Genomic DNA, 16356 nt, shown 5'->3' with positions numbered 1-16356 from the left:
AAATTAACCAATTGGTTCGACCGGAATAAAACTCGGAAGATACTTACACGAGAGCCAAGTTAACATTTCGACTTGCACGTTCTTACAACTGAACAATTTTTTGCAAGAAGCTTCCACTTTTTTCAAATGAAACATATTTTACAAAATCCTTGCAGGTTCTTACAAGTTAAACATTTTTTCTTGCCAAATGCAAACTTTCAAAAGCATCGCTTAAGTCCAAAACAATCAAGCCAAAACTTGAAAAATTTGCAACCTGTTTTGGTGAAGCTGGCAACAAATTAGTTTTATTGATTTCGCAATCACATCCACAGTTTTTTTTACTGCAGCCCGGTTTGGGGGAGGGGGGGAGAGGGGGGGGGGGGTGGTCCTTCGCTGAAGTTTGTTGAACAGAGTGGAAAGGTTTGACAATATAGATTTTGCCACGGTCACTTCACCGATTGGTAAGCGTGGATGCAGTGGAATAACGATGTAAAAAAACTAAAAGGGAAATTAAGGGGAAATAACGGTGAAATCAGATGAAATCGTTGTCCTGGGAGAGTACGAACTGCGTCTTGCTATTTGATTTTTTATGCTGGTAAGTAAAACCTAGGAGAAAACTTTGTGGAACAAACATGAAACTGTAGCGACTATTTAATCTGAATTTTTCTTATTATTTGTTGTCTGAGAAACATTAATGTGTCTTTTTTTGTTCTGCGTTAAATATGGGGTACATAAAAACTGCTATTTTGCGTATAATGATACTTGCGAAAAATTGTGTGCGTGATTTATTCCAGTACATATTATCCATATTTTAATTCCTGTTTTACAGAAAAATTTTCAATTAGATTTCGTTCGAGTAGAGTGTAGCATTTTTCTGACCCAAAAGTGTAACTCGGAAAAAAGTTGTCCAACGCTGTTGGAATTTTGAGTAGTTGGCGAGGATGGTTTAATAAAGTATTTTAATAAATTTCATCTTATATCTCGGTTCTCTCTTCGCTGGAGAAAACCGGACACGTTCGGCAACAAACTTAAGTTCAAGAAAGCAAAAAATAATTATTTCAGACCAGAGTTAGCTCCCTGTTAACTCAAATTGCAAAAAAATTTCAATAAATTTGCAAGCAAAACATGAAACGTTTGGGAAGTTACTTGGTAACAGTTTGCCTCAGCTGCTTGAAAAGATTTGAGAACAAAACAAGAGTGAACCGTAAACCATAGACAAGATAGTTAACGCTTAGCAGAAAAAGCGTTCACAGTGTTAGCCAATTGCGACAAACAACGAAGCAGGCCTCACAGGTCACTACAGGATCAGTGGTTATTCACGCATGATTCCTTTTGAAAAGCTTTAGAGCGCTTCAGTTGCTTTTTCTTCAAAGAATCAAACTCGGCGTATAGAAGCCGGATATTTTTGCAATGGTTTTGCAATTACTGCTAAAGCTCCGAAATGCGAGTTTTAACATATGAATTTTTGTTGGTCGGGTCATATGGTTACGCTTGTGTTCTTCACAAGAACGGCGAAACGTTTGATTTTGTTGCCTAAGATCACAATTTTCAACGTTGTTATCTATGTGAACGGAACGGTTGCAGCAAGAACTTTCTTCGAAACTTTTAATTTTCACGAAGTTTTATTTTGAAGCGCTTAGGCCTTATTTTTAAGGAGATTGGTTTGCCAGAAAGGAGCAAATAGGTTCAGGATTTCGAACATGCTTCAAAGTTGAAAAACAAGGGAACGTAAATTAAGAGCAGAAACAAGATTCAAATTTTTGTTGAGACATTCCAGCAGCGTTAAAATTGGAAGCCTTACAACAGCCCACATTTCAACTTTGTACCAACCACCTCTGGTGACTGAGTGCAAGTTAAACTACTACATCCAAACAGCAAGGTTTGAAAGCTCGCTGAAAGGTGTTGTATTAAAAGGTGTTGTCATTAAATCGGGATGTGAGTATTGGTTACGTGAACCAAGAAGATATACCGACGCGAATTTGTTCGTCATTAGTATTTCAAAGCTAGAGGCTGGACAGTTTCGAGCATAATTTGATTGAAAAAACGACGGGTCATATGTAAGTAGGAAAAGTTTTTGTCTATGTGATTGAAAACGCTAGATAAGTCGAGTGGTAGATCAACCAAACAATCATTACCATAATGCATCCAAACTCATTCCGAATCTGCTATATAAATGTTGCAATCGGATCAAAAGCGCTCAGAAATTTGTTAGGGTAAAAAATTGGAACTATGAACTTGTTGAACCTTATTCTAGAAAGGGAACTCAAATTACACGCCACCTTTTGGTACAACCAGCAACCTGAGCTTTAGCCATAGTGCACTTTTGGAACTTAACATAATGAACAGCATACCAAATTTTCTAGCGTAGATGGCAACGGTGAGCCTTATCCTAGTCAAATATTTAAATTGTCCAAGTTGAAAATGCCGAAAAAATGAGACCTTTTACGATAATTTATCTTGAAATAAAAATTTTAATTTTGATGAAGTTGACAACGCGTTGTTGCAAAGGATGCGCGTTGACACAAAGATCTGTTTTTAAACATTATAACACATATGGAAAACTTCGTTGTCATAGTCAATCTCTGGTACAGTTCTTCAGTCATGTGTTCTATAACAATGAAAACCAAGAGTAGATCGTTGGTCATATTTCATAAAATCAAACACAAACGGAGTTCAATTTAAAGAAGTTCAATTTAGAAAACACAAAAAATCTCTCGTGATACAGTTTTCGTTGCTTATAAATTTCGAGTCCAACGAAAAATCTTTTCTAATGGATGTTTTAGTGAGAATTGGAAATTTGATTCCATATTACATGATTGGATGTAAAAATGCAAATCATAGGCTTTAGAGCCATCTTGAAAGGAAGAATCCAAGAAACTGCAGAAATTTGATCCATCATTTGGGTCACGATAAATGACCATGGAGTACTTGTTTTTGTCAGCATAGCTTTTACCTTCTCTACGTTAATCTTAGAGTTGATCACGCCCAACTCAATGGCCAAATGAAATAGATACCGGCTTCCTCTCCATGCAGGAACCCAAGGAAGTAGACCCTAAAATTGATTTTTTTGTGTGATTGACCTTGAGCCAGAGAACCTTCTTCAGCCATTTTGATTTTTTAATCTGATTATTCTGGGTGTTTGAAAATACGACACTCGAATGGAAAATAGGACACTCGAGGAAACAAGATTCAAATATTTGTTGAGATATTCCAACAGCGTTAAAACTGGAAGCCTAGCTTATAACATCCAACATTTCAACTTTGTACCAACCGCTTCTGGTGACTGAGTGCAAGTTAAACTACTACATCCAAACAGCAAGGTTTGAAAGCTCGCTGAAAGGTGTTGGATTAAAAGTCAGTAAATCGGGATGTGAGTATTGGTTGCGTGGACCAAGAAGATATACCGACGCGAATTTGTTTGTCATTAGTATTTCAAAGCTAGAGGCTGAGCCTTTTCGAGCATAATTTGTTTGAAAAAACGACCGGCCATATGTAAGAAGGAAAAGTTTTTGTCTATGTGATTGAAAACGCGAGATAAGTCGAGTGGTAGATCGACCAAACAATCATCACCATAATGCATCCAAACTCATTCCGAATCTGATACAAAAATGTTGCAATCGGATCAAAAGCACTTAGAAAATTGTTAGGGTAAAAAATCGGAACTATGAACTTGATGAATCTTATTCTAGAAAGGTTACTCAAATTACGCGCAACTTTTCGGTACAACCAGCAACCTGAGCTTTAGCCATAGTGCACTTTTGGAACTTAACATAATGAACGGCACCAAATTCTCTAGCGTAAATGCCAACGGTGAGCCTTATCCTAGTCAAATATTTAAATTGTCCAAGTTGAAAACGCCGAAAAATTGAGACTTTTACGATAATTTATCTTGAATTAAAAATTTTAATTTTGATGAAGTTGACAACGCAATGTTGCAAAGGATGCGCGTTGACACAAAGATCTTCTGTTTTTAAACATTATAGCACATATTGAAAGATTTCGTTGTCATAGTCAATCTCTGGTATTTCTTCAGTCATGTGTTCTATAACAAGGAAAACCAATGAGTAGATCGTTGGTCATATTTTATAAGATCAAACACAAACGGAGTTCAATTTAAAGATGTTCAATTTAGAAAACACAAAAAATCTCTCGTGATACAGTTTTCGTTGCTCATAAATTTCGAGTCCACCGAAAAATCTTTTCTAATGGATGTTTTAGTGAGAACTGGAAATTTGATTCCATATTACATGATTGGACGTAAAAATGCAAATCATAGGCTACAGAGCCATCTTGAAAGGAAGAACCTAAGAAACTGCAGAAATTTGATCCATCATTTGGGTTGGTCATGATAAATGACCATGGAGTACCTGTTTTTGTCAGCATAGCTTTTACCTTCTCTACGTTAATCTTAGAGTTGATCACGCCCAAAGTGTTTGTTTTTTACCACCAAGCGTGACACACTGAAGGGACAAATGTAATAGATACCGGCTTCCTCCCCATGCAAGAACGCAAGGGAGTAGACCTTAAAGCTGATTTATTTGTGTGATTGACCTTCAGCTAGAGATTCATCTTCAGCCATTTTGAATTTTTCGTCTGATTATTCTGGGCGTTTGAAAATACGACACTCGAATTGGCTCGACAGATTCACGTTTCAATTGCGTAAAGAATGGAAACCAGGTGTGAATATCCGTTCATGTAGACTGAAGTGTGGAATCAAGTCGAATATAGAAGGCCAGTTAAAGCGTATAGGGCTGGAAACTTGAATGATTTAATTTGAATATCTACTTGGGGCGCATAGAGTAAAAGGTCATCAAAAATGTCGTTTTTGGTGTTCAATTATCCGGCGTTAATTGTCCACGTGAAGTATTCCAGCAGGTTTTTTAATCAGCGCTTCTTCGATGTCTCTTCTCACTAGTGTAAGTGAAGTTTAAGTATTGTCATCAACAACATCAAATGACATGGACAGCTCGTCTGAACAGACTATTCAACCTCATTGTCACTATCAAAATAAAGTAACCGGAAATATCCTGGATGTCTTGCTTGCTTAGGTGCAGGGTTTGGTGATTGGGTAAACCCGTTTGGCGATGAAATTTGAGTTTAAAAGTTTGGCAGCAAGAAGCATCAGAATCAGTTAGACCAACATGTAATACTTCGCGTAAAAAGAATTTGATGTCCTATCCGAGCTGCGAAGATGATAAAAGACAGAATTTCCAAAACAGGAGTCTTTGGACTGACATAAAAATTAGTTTTGTCAATTAAAAAGTGATGAGGCCACTAGCAAATTGGAAATTGAAACCAAACTTTGAAGAGTTCAGCCAGAGTAACACACGCATCAGATGAGCGCAAATAATTACTTCTGTACTGCTGAACCTAACTGCAATTTGTATTTTAAAAGCGCCTCACACTGAAGAGGAACCACTAAATGCTCACCGACAGACAGCAGCCTATTTTCAGGCGACTTTTTGTCAAACCGTTGAGAAATAGGACTAACAAAATCCATTATTGTTTCTCTGCGTTGAAGCTAACAACACACTTTTGCACACTTTTGTCTAAGAAGAAACTTAAACCCTACTACACAAAGACAATCAGTTGCGCAAGTGTGAGAGTATTTTGCAAACGAAACTGTGTGGAGAGAAAAGTGGGTGCACTCCAGTGTAAAGCGATCTCGATAACTGCGTCGATGCTGACTGTCTTGTTTTTTTTTTAACCGAATTAATTGGAACAATTTCTGAAGTTCGTTGAAAAATGACTGACCTACAATAGGATTTTATTTTCTAAGTATATTTGTATGAGCTTTCTTTGCCCGAAACTTGAGTTAGGTACAAAATGAAAATTTTTATTCGCCTAAAATTTCTTTTTCAAGGAAAAATTTTTGATGCTTCCTGATATTGACAAAAAACGGCTTCTCAAATTCAGAATTGTCCCCTTTTGTTACATCATCTAATACTGAACAATTGTACAACCCTTAAAAAAAGCAAAGAAAAAATTTTGTGCTCTTTGTCTACCTATACTTGCTGTCTGCTAGTGCCTTGTTACGCTGCTTTATCGCTACTGTATTCTTTTTCAAAAATGACAAATGAAAGTTTGATAAAATTTCGGCTATGATAATCATAAATTTGCAACAGTTTGCTGCAGCGGAATCAATATCACGAATGATTCCAAAATTAGGAAAAAAATAGCAAAAATTGAAATTTCTTCAGAAATAATATTAATAGACAATCACTTGTAATAAATCTTTCTGAGCTGAATAGATCGATGACAGCTCAAAGTAATCATACAGCAATTATAGAAAGATGCCATGCAAAATGCCCGCTTTTTTGTGAGCGCTGTCGTTGTACATTTAACAAGAAATAACGCGACAATGGTCTGATAGTGATCACCAAGAGACCAAACGCCATGTTACCAAAGAACAACTTACGCCTTGCTTAATCTAAAAAAGGGGCCTTAACATCAAATGATATATCGTTTTCAGTTCGAATTAGTTCTCTAGTAACGCGTTATTAAGCATTTAGCTTTATTATTGTACAGTAGACTGTTCTCTTTATTGTTGCTTCAAAACTGCCCATAACATTCCAATTGAATTTCCCTTGGGGATAACTGGGGACCATTCCAGTATTTTTTTACTAGCGACCAGCGCGTCTCGAATCCATGCATTTGGGTGAGAAAGTAGCAGACTGAAAAAAATATCCGGCTGACAATCGTTCATCCTTATGAGAGAGAGAGAGCTTTTATAGATTTTACAGAAAAAAAGTAGAGGTTTTGATCATGAGTGCTTCGAGACAATAAAATGCGACAAAGTTTAAAGCGGACTTGATAGCTGAGTCGATGTTGACTGTTTTTTTCTTGAATTAACTGAAACAAGTTGTGAAAGTTGTTGAAAAATGACTGACGTACAATAGGATTATATTTTCGATGTATTTTTTGTATGAGGTTTCTTTGCCAGAGACTTGAGTTTGCTGCAAAATTAACTCTATTAATTCACCCTGAAATCCTATTACAAGGAAAAACATTCGATGTTTCCTGATACTGACAAAGAAACTGCTTCTCAAGTTCAGAATTGTCCCCCTTTGTTATGTCATCTAAGACTGATCAATTGTACAACCCTAAAAAAGCATAAAAGAAATTGTGTGCTTTTTGTCAGTCTATACTTGCTGTCGGTAAGTGTCTTTTTACGCTGCTTAATCGCTACTGTACTCTTTTTTCAACCAATTTCGAAGCGAGCTCAATTTTCCAAAAATAGTTTCTATACACTTGTATTTTACGGCTATCGTTTAAATGGCTCTCGAAGAAGCAGTTTTTATTCTAGTCTTTTATCGGCCATTAGTATCTATCATACAACAAGCTTTGACATCAGTTTTATGCCTAAAATTTTGCACAAACAAGAAAAATTTTGGTTGCCAAAAAACTAGTTATATTTAAATGCTGAATTAAAACCAAATTTCATTTTCGAAATTTATTGCAGACTTCATGGTCTTCCTTTTTAGCCTGAATGTTTTTGTGATAGCCGTGCAAACCGCCAAACTCTACCTCATCAGACCCCTGGACTTTTTCCAGCAGCACCATAGGCACTGAGACTGTAGAGTCTGCGGAACCCAGGTGCGTACAATCGGATGAATCAGACACTGAGTCTGACAATGCTTGAGAGGCCACTGAAATGAGACCTCAAGCATTTGTCCACAAATAGTAGTTGTCTGCCACTGCTACATGCTCTTTTAAAACCAGATGCACCACAAAGCACTGTTTAAGCTAAGGGATGTAGGTTTGTACTAAAAGTTATAAGTAAAATGTGAAACAGTTGTTCTGCAAAATCTAGAAAAGATTGTCGAGTTTTGTCTCTTGGGAGAGATATCAAATCATAATGGACTAAGCTATTATCAAATATACACCTGATTCCCAATAATTGTCCAATAAAGCGTTTTGTTTCAGAACACTTTAATTTTTTTGAGATTTTATAGTTCTTATCTTAAGTTCGTAAAATTTATTTAATTTTTTTTCGTAGTGTGCCAATTGTTAGAAATTTTCTTGAAACGTGGAAAATTTCATATGTGGTTCACAAATGACAAACGGAAGTTTCATAACATTTCGCTTATGATAATTATAGATTTGTAACAATTTGCTGCAGCAAAATAAATATCACGAATGATTCCAAAAATTAGGACAAAAATAGCAAAAATTAAAAATTCTTTGGAAAAAGTATTAATCGACAATTATTAAAGAAAAACATACTGAGTTGATTAGACCGATGACAGACCATAGTAATCATACAACAATCATAAAAGATGCCATGCAAATTGCTCGCTATTTTTGTGAGCGCTGTCCTTGTACATTTAACAAGAAATAACGTGACATTGGTCTGATAGTGATCACCAGGAGACCAAACGCGATGTTACCAAACAGCAACTTACACCTTGCTAATTTCAAAAAAGTGGCATTAACATCAAATAAAAAATCGTTTTCAATTCGAATAAGTTCTGTAGTATCGTGTTATTAAGCTTTAGCTTTATTATTGTACAGTAGACTGTTTTCTTTATTGATGCTTCGGAATTGCCCGTTACATTGCAATTGAATTTCGCTTGGGGATACTTGGGGACATTCCAGTATCTTGTTCCTAGCGACCAGCGTGTCTCGAATCCATGTATTTGTTTGAGAAAGTAGCTGACTGAAAAAAATATACGGCTGACAATCGTTCAACATTATGAGAGAGAGAGCTTTTATAGATTTTACAGAAAAAAGAAAAAAAAGAAGCTTCGATCATGAGCGCTTGGAGACAATAAAACCGGACAAAGTGTAAAGCGGACTCGATATCTGAGTCGATGCTGGCTGGCTTGTGTTTTTCCCAAATTAACCGGAACAAGTTGTGAAGCTGGTTGAAAAATGACTGACGCACAATAGGATTTTGTTTTTTTAAGTATTTTTTGTATGAGCTTTATTTGCCAGAAACTTTGGTGCAAGAAACTTTGGTGCAAATTTTGGTGAAACTTTGGTGCAAAAGAGTTTGATGCAAAATTAACTCGCCTTGAAATCCTCTTGCAAGGTAAAGTTTTTGATAGTTCTTGATATTGATAAAGAAACTGCTTCTCAAGCTCAGAAGTGTCCCCTTTTGTTATATCATCTAATACTGATCAATTGTACAACCCTAAAAAAGCAAAAGAAAAACTGTGTGCTTTTGTCAATCTATACTTGCTGTCCGCTAGTGTCTTTTTACGCTGCTTTATCGCTTTTGCGTTCTTTTTTCAACCGTTTCTGTAGCGAGCCCAATTTTCCAATGTGTTTTCTGTTCACTTGTGTTTTACGGATATCCTTTAAATGACTCTCGAAGAAGCAGTTTTTATTCTAGCCCTTTATCGGCCATTAGTATTTGCAATACAACAATGTCTTACATCAGTTTTAAGTTGTTGCACATATAAGAGAAACATTGGTTGCCAAAAAGCTAGTATTCAACAAATGCTGTATTAAAACCAAAATTGACGTCTGAAATTTTTCGCATAGGCTTTCAGTTCTCCCTTTTTAGGCTAAATGTTTTTGTGATAGCCGTGCCAACCACCAAACTCTCCCTCATTAGGCCCTTAGATTTTTTCGAGCAGCGCTATGAACACTGCGACTGTAGAGGCTCCGGAATCAAGGAGTGTACAATGGGATGAATCAGACATCGAATCTGATAATGCTTGAGAGGCCACTGAAATCAGACGTCAAGCATTTGTCCACAAATAGTAGTTGCATGCCGCTGCTGCATGCACTTTTAAAATCAGATGCACCAAAAAGCACTGTTTAAGCTAAAGGGTGCAGGATTGTACTAAAAGTTATAAGTAAAATGTGAAACAGTTGGTCTTCAAAATCTAGAAAAATTTGTCGAGTTTTGCCTCTTGGGTGAGACACCAAATCATAATGGACTAATCTATCATCAAATATACACCTTATTGCCAATTTTTGTCCATTAAAGCGTTTTATTTCCGAACACTTCAATTTTTTTTTGAGATTTTACAGTTTCGGTCTTAAGTTCGTAAAATTTATGTAATTTTTTTTCGTAGTGTGCCAATTGTCATAAAATTTCTTGGAACGTGGACAATTTCGTATGCGATTCATAAATGAAAAATGAAAATTTCATAACATTTCGCCTATGATATTTATATATTTGTAACATTTTGCTGCAGCAGAATCAATATCACGAATGATTCCAAAAATTAGGACAAAAATAGCAAAAAATGAAAATTTTTTAGAAAAACTATAAATCGACAATTATTTTGAAAAATCATTCTGAGTTGATTAGATCAATGACAGGTCATAGTAGTCATACAACAAGCATAAAAGATGCCATGTAAACTGCCCGCTATTTTTGTTAGCTCTGTCTTTGTACATTTATAATAATAAATTGTTTACTGGTGTCTTTACAGAATAAATAGAGCACTTACACAGTTGGTCAATATATATAAAAAAGAGCACCAGAAAGATCGCCAATGGATCATAAGGTCCATTTTCAGGCGTCTCATAGTCGGAAGAGAAATTTCATGTTATTTATTTTAAAAGTTATTTAGTGGAAATCAAATTTGAAATGATAGCGAGAAAAAAAAGGAAGGTTAGCGTTAAAATGATTTCAAATTGCTCATAATTTTTGATGAAAAAAGTTTCAAATTTAAGCCATAAATTAACCTAGTGAGTTGTTCATTCAGTAAAAAATAGTTTTCTAGCTTTTCGTGAACAAAATTATTTAACTGTGCACACCTCAAATTTTTTGCTTTTGTTGCAAAATGGAATCCAGTTTGAGAAAAATGTTTGAGTTTTTTTTCGGATTTTATTTGACAGACTGTTTTCGGTAAAATACGAATTAAGGGTGACAGCTTTATTTTGTTTTTCTCATGAGCACAGTTTTGACAGCTCATTTTGTGTATTGAAGTGATTTATGTCCATGATGCAACTTTCACATTCTTTTGCTTTTTGTGGTTTTGAAAACTTCGTACAGATGAAGCTCCTGGGCTGAAAAAACTTTGTGTATCTCCCTGATGAGAGAAACTGAGTCAAACTTTCGAAAAAAAGATTACTCTCAGTATTCTATTAACTTTTGCATCGATTTTCTGCATCGTAGCTTTACTGGCAGTCCCATAGACTAGAATCCCGTATTGAACCACTGGTTTAACATAAGTGTGGAAAATCTTGATCAATTGGCTGCGATTTAAAATTTTTCTCAATTTATAGAAAAGTCCGCAAAATTGTACCAATATCTCTTCTACGCGTTTCGAGTGTTCTCTAAAACTTAATTTTTTGTCAATCGTTATGCCCAAGTAACTTAAAGAATTTCGATTTTCAAGGCGCTTTCCGTTCATTGTAAAGACATCATTTCTGTCAAGCTTAGTCCTAAAGGTTATGGTTTTACTTTTATCCGTGTTCAGTGTAACTTTGTTCACTTTAAGCCAGTTTTCTGTTTGAGATACGATCTGTTGATGTTCCCGACAAGCATTTGCTTTATTTGATTTTGTGTAAACTGCAGTATCATCAGCATAAAAATGGAGTTAGAGCATGGGCTGTTGGTTTTCATTTATGTAAACAACGAAAAGAAGTGGACCTAATATAGACCCTTGTGGTACCCCCTATTCGACTTGTGTCATTTGCCACTTCCTTTGTCCAGACTGTACAAATTGCTTCCTATTTTTCAAATAAGATTCCAAAATAGTATATACAGGACCCTTTAGTCCATACATTTTACACTTTTGAAGCAGAACTTTTCTGTCAATAGTGTCAAAAGCTTTACGTAAATCTAAAAATGTGCAATTAGTGTGCTCCGTGCAAGAAGGTTCTGATCATCGTATCAACTCAACCAAAGTTCTAATTGCGTCAACAGTTCCTCTTTTTGCCCTAAAACTGAATTGCTTGCTGTTTAAATTTTCAAAGTCTTTAAAATAGTTAGAAATACGATTTAGAATAAATTTTTCTAAAATTTTACCAAGAGTTGGTAAGAGTGATATTGGGTGAAAGTTGTTGGGTTTTTTTTTCACCTTCTTTATGTAGAGGTTTTACCGATGCTATTTTTTTGAGTCCGGAAAAATGCCTTCCTGAAAACATGCGTTAATCAGTTTGGATAGGTAGCGCGCGATTGTAGCTGCTACAGATTTTATAAAGACATAGTTAAGATCTATATAGTCTTCGCTGTATTTTGACTTAGACTCCTGGACAACTCTAAGCACTTCTTTTTTGCTCGTTTAACTCTGTTGTAAAATTGCAAAAAAAGATGTCTTAAATAGATTTTGAGCATTCGGTTTCTCGCGTGATTGAATTTTCATCAATTTTTGTCATACAACATCATTTCATAATTTCCTTCAACGTCTCTCGTTTCTGATTGTTCTTCAAAAAATTGATATTGTTGTTGTAATTGTTATAAGTTGCATTTCGTAGCCTCTGCTTTGATTTGAGCCTCACATTCAGGGGAAGGGTCGTTTATGAAGATTTTGTTTCCATTGATTGCGTTTTTCTTGTTCCGTAAGGCTCATCTTTTCTTAAAATTTTTTTGGTAAGCAAAAAAGATGAACTTGCAAATAACAGTAGGCATATTGTTGTACTTCAGTTGAACCGTACAATATGGTAGGTTTTGACGCTATTCTCTCCAGGTACACTCCAAAAAATTTCTCAAAAAATTTCAATGTTTCGAGGGTAACGTCCTGTACACTTCGACTATCAAATGGGGGGTTGACGATTAAAACGCTATCATTCCTTGAGTACCATTCCTGTGCTCTGAGCCTATCGTTCAAGTTTTTCTTTTTTTGTAGCTTTTCAATTTTTTGGTCTTGTTCGACAATAGTTTTACGAAGCTTGGATATTTCCGTTTGTAACTCTTATATTTGTGATGTTTGTGTGTTGTTTTTACTCACGATACCATTGGTCACATCCTCTGTGTTGGTTGATTCCATAGTCCAGTCAATAAATAATAGAGAAAAAGAGAAGTTCAATTCAGTTGTTTTGATCAGAAAAGATTCAGTTTCGAAAAGCTAATGCGTAAAACGGCCTGCGTAGTTTCGTTTTATAGACGTAGAAACATCAAGGTCAAAAAGAAAGAAAGAAATTGAGCAACCGCTCTGTATGATGTAAATGATTTAACAAGAAATAACGTGACAATGGTCTGATAGTGATCACCAAGAGACCAAACGCCATGTTACCAAACAGCAACGTAAACCTTGCTAATTTCAAAAAACTGGCATAAACATCAGATAATAAATCGTTTTTAGTTCGAATTAGCTCTCTAGTAACGTGCTATTAAGCTTTATCTTTATTATTGTAAGTACTGTTCTTTTTATTGTTGCTTCAAAATTTCCCGTAACATTCCAATTGAAATTAGATTGGGGATATTTGGGGACTATTCCATTATCTTGATTCTAGCTACCAGCGCGTCTCGAATTCTTGCAATTGGGTGAGAAAGTAGCTGATTGAAAAAAATATCCGGCTGACAATCGTTCATCCTTGTGAGAGAGAGAGCTTTTATAGATTTTACAGAAAAAAGAATAGAAAAAGCTTCGATCATGAGTGCTTCGAGACAATAAAAAGTGTAAAGCGGACTCGATAGATGCGTCGATGCTGACTGGCTTGTTTTTTTTTAAACTAACTGCAACAAGTTCTGAAGTTAGTTGAAAAATGACTGACGCACAATAGGATTTTATTTTCTAAGTATTTTTTGTATGAGCTTTCTTTGCCAGAAACTTGAGTTCGGTGCAAAGTTAATTTTTTTTATTCGCCTTATATTATTTCTCAAAGGAAAAACTAGCGATGATTCCTGATATTGACAAAAAAACTGCTTCTCAAGTTCAGAATTGTCCCCTTTTGTTGCATCATCTCAGACTGATTAATTTTACAAACCTAAAGAAGCAAATGAAAAACTGTGCGCTTTTTGTCAATTTATACTTCAAAATTGCTCATAATATTCCAATTGAATTTTGCTTCAATGGATAATTGGGGACCATTCCAGTATCTTATTCCTAGCGATCAGCGCGTCTCGAATTCTTGCATTTTGGTGAGAAAGTAGCTGACTGAAAAAAAATATCCGGCTGACAATCGTTCATCCTTATGAGAGAGAGAGAGCTTTTATAGATTTTATAGAAAAAAAAGTAGAGGTTTCGATCACGAGTGCTTCGAGACAATAAAATGCGACAAAGTGTAAAGCGGACCTGATGGCTGAGTGGATGATGACTGGCTTTTTTTCCTGAAATAACTGGAACAAGTTGTGAAAACTGTTGAAAAATGACTGACGTACAATAGGATTTTTTTTTCGAAGTATTTTTCGTATGCGCTTTTTTTGCCAGAACTTGAGTTCGCTGCAAAATTAACTCTATTAATTCGCCTTGAAATCTCTTTACAAGAAAAAACTTTCGATGTTTCCTGATATTGACAAAGAAACTGCTTCTCAAATTCAGAATTGTCCCCTTTGTTATGTCATCTAAGACTGATCAATTGTACAACCGTAAAAAGCACAAGAGAAATTGTGTGCTTTTTGTCAGTCTATACATGCAGTCCGCAAGTGTCTTTTTACGCTGCTTTATCGCTACTGTATTCTTTTTCAACCAATTTTGAAGCGAGCTCAATATTCCAAAATATTTTATATAAACTTGTGTTTTACGGCTATCGATTAAATGGCTCTCGAAGAAGCAGTTTTTAATTTAGCCCTTTATCGGCCATTAGTATCTATCATACAACAAGCTCTGACATCAGTTTTATGCATAAACTTTTATACAAATATGAGAAATTTTGGTTGCCAAAAAACTAGTTATCATTAATTGCTAACAAATTCATTAAATGATTTTCGAAACCTTATGGTCTACCTTTTAGACTGAATCTTTTTGTGATAGACGTGCAGACCGCTGAACTCTCCCTCATTAGGCCCTTAGACTTTTTCGTTCAGCAATATGAACACTGCGACTGTAGAGGCTGCGAAATCCAGGAGCGTACTATCGGATGAATCAGACATTGAGTCTGATAATGCTTGAGAGGCCACAGAAATCAGACGTCAAGCATTTGTCCACAAATAGTAGTTGCATGCCGCTGCTGCATGCACTTTTATAATCAGATGCACCAAAAAGCACTGTTTAAGCTAAAGAGTGCAGGATTGTACTAAAAGTTATAAGTAAAATGTGAAACAGTTGGTCTTCAAAATCTAGAAAAGATTGTCGAGTTTTGCCTCTTGGTTGAGATATCAAATCATAATGGAGTAATCTATCATCAAATATACACCTTTTTGCCAATTTTTGAAACGTGGAATTTTTGATATGTGATTCATAATTAGAAATGAAAGTTTCATAACATTTCGCTTATTATAATTTAAAATTGGTAACAATTTGCTACGGCAGAATCGATATCACGAATGATTCCAAAAGTTAGGACAAAAATAGCAAAAATTGAAAATTCTTCAGAAAAAGTATTAATAGACGATTACTTGTAAAAAAACTTTCTGAATTGTTTAGTCCAATGACAGCTCATAGTAAACAAACAACAATCATAGAAAGATGCCATGCAAATTGCCCGATATTTTTGTGAGCGTTGTCCTTGTACAATTAAGATGAAATAACGTGACAATGGTCTGATAGTGATCACCAAGAGAGCAAACTCCATGTTACCAAACAGCAACGTACGCCTTGCTAATTTTAAAAAAGTGGCCTTAACATCAAATGATAAATCGTTTTCAGTTCGAATTAGTTCTCTAGTAACGTGTTATCAAGCTTTTAACTTTATTAATGTACCGTAGACTGTTCTCTTTATTGTTGCTTCAAAAGTGCCCATAACATTCCAATTGAATTTCGCTTGGGGATAATTGGGGACCATTCCATTATCTTATTCCTAGCGACCAGGGCGTCTCGAATCCACGCATTTGCGTGAGAAAGTAGCTGACTGAAAAAAGTATCCGGCTGACAATCGTACAAATTTATGAGAGAGAGAGAGAGCTTTTAAAGATTTTACAGAAAAAAAAGTAGAGGTTTTGATCATGAGTGCTTCGAGACAATAAAATGCGTCAAAATGTAAAGCGGACTTGATAGCTGAGTCGATGTTGACTGGCCTTTTTTCTGAATTAACTGGAACAAGTTGTGAAAATTGTTGAAAATGACTGACGTACAATAGAATTTTATTTTCGAAAAGTTTTTCGTATAAGCTTTCTTTGCCAGAAACTTGAGTTCGGTGCAAAATTAACTCTACTAATTCGCCTTGAAATCCTTTTGCAAGGAAAAACGTTCCATGCTTCCTGATATTGACAAATAAACTGCTTCTCAAGTTCAGAATTGTCCCCCTTTGTTATGTCATCTAAGACTGATCAATTGTTCAACCCTAAAAAGCACAAGAGAAATTGTTTGTTTTTTGTCAGTCTATACTTGCTGTCCGCTAGTGTCTTTTTACGCTGCTTTATCGCTACTG

This window comes from Convolutriloba macropyga, chromosome 12, assembly GCF_964194025.1.
Source record: "Convolutriloba macropyga chromosome 12, txConMacr16.3, whole genome shotgun sequence".
NCBI classification, from domain to species: domain Eukaryota; kingdom Metazoa; phylum Xenacoelomorpha; order Acoela; family Convolutidae; genus Convolutriloba; species Convolutriloba macropyga.
Note: the sequence above shows the minus strand (reverse complement) of the source record.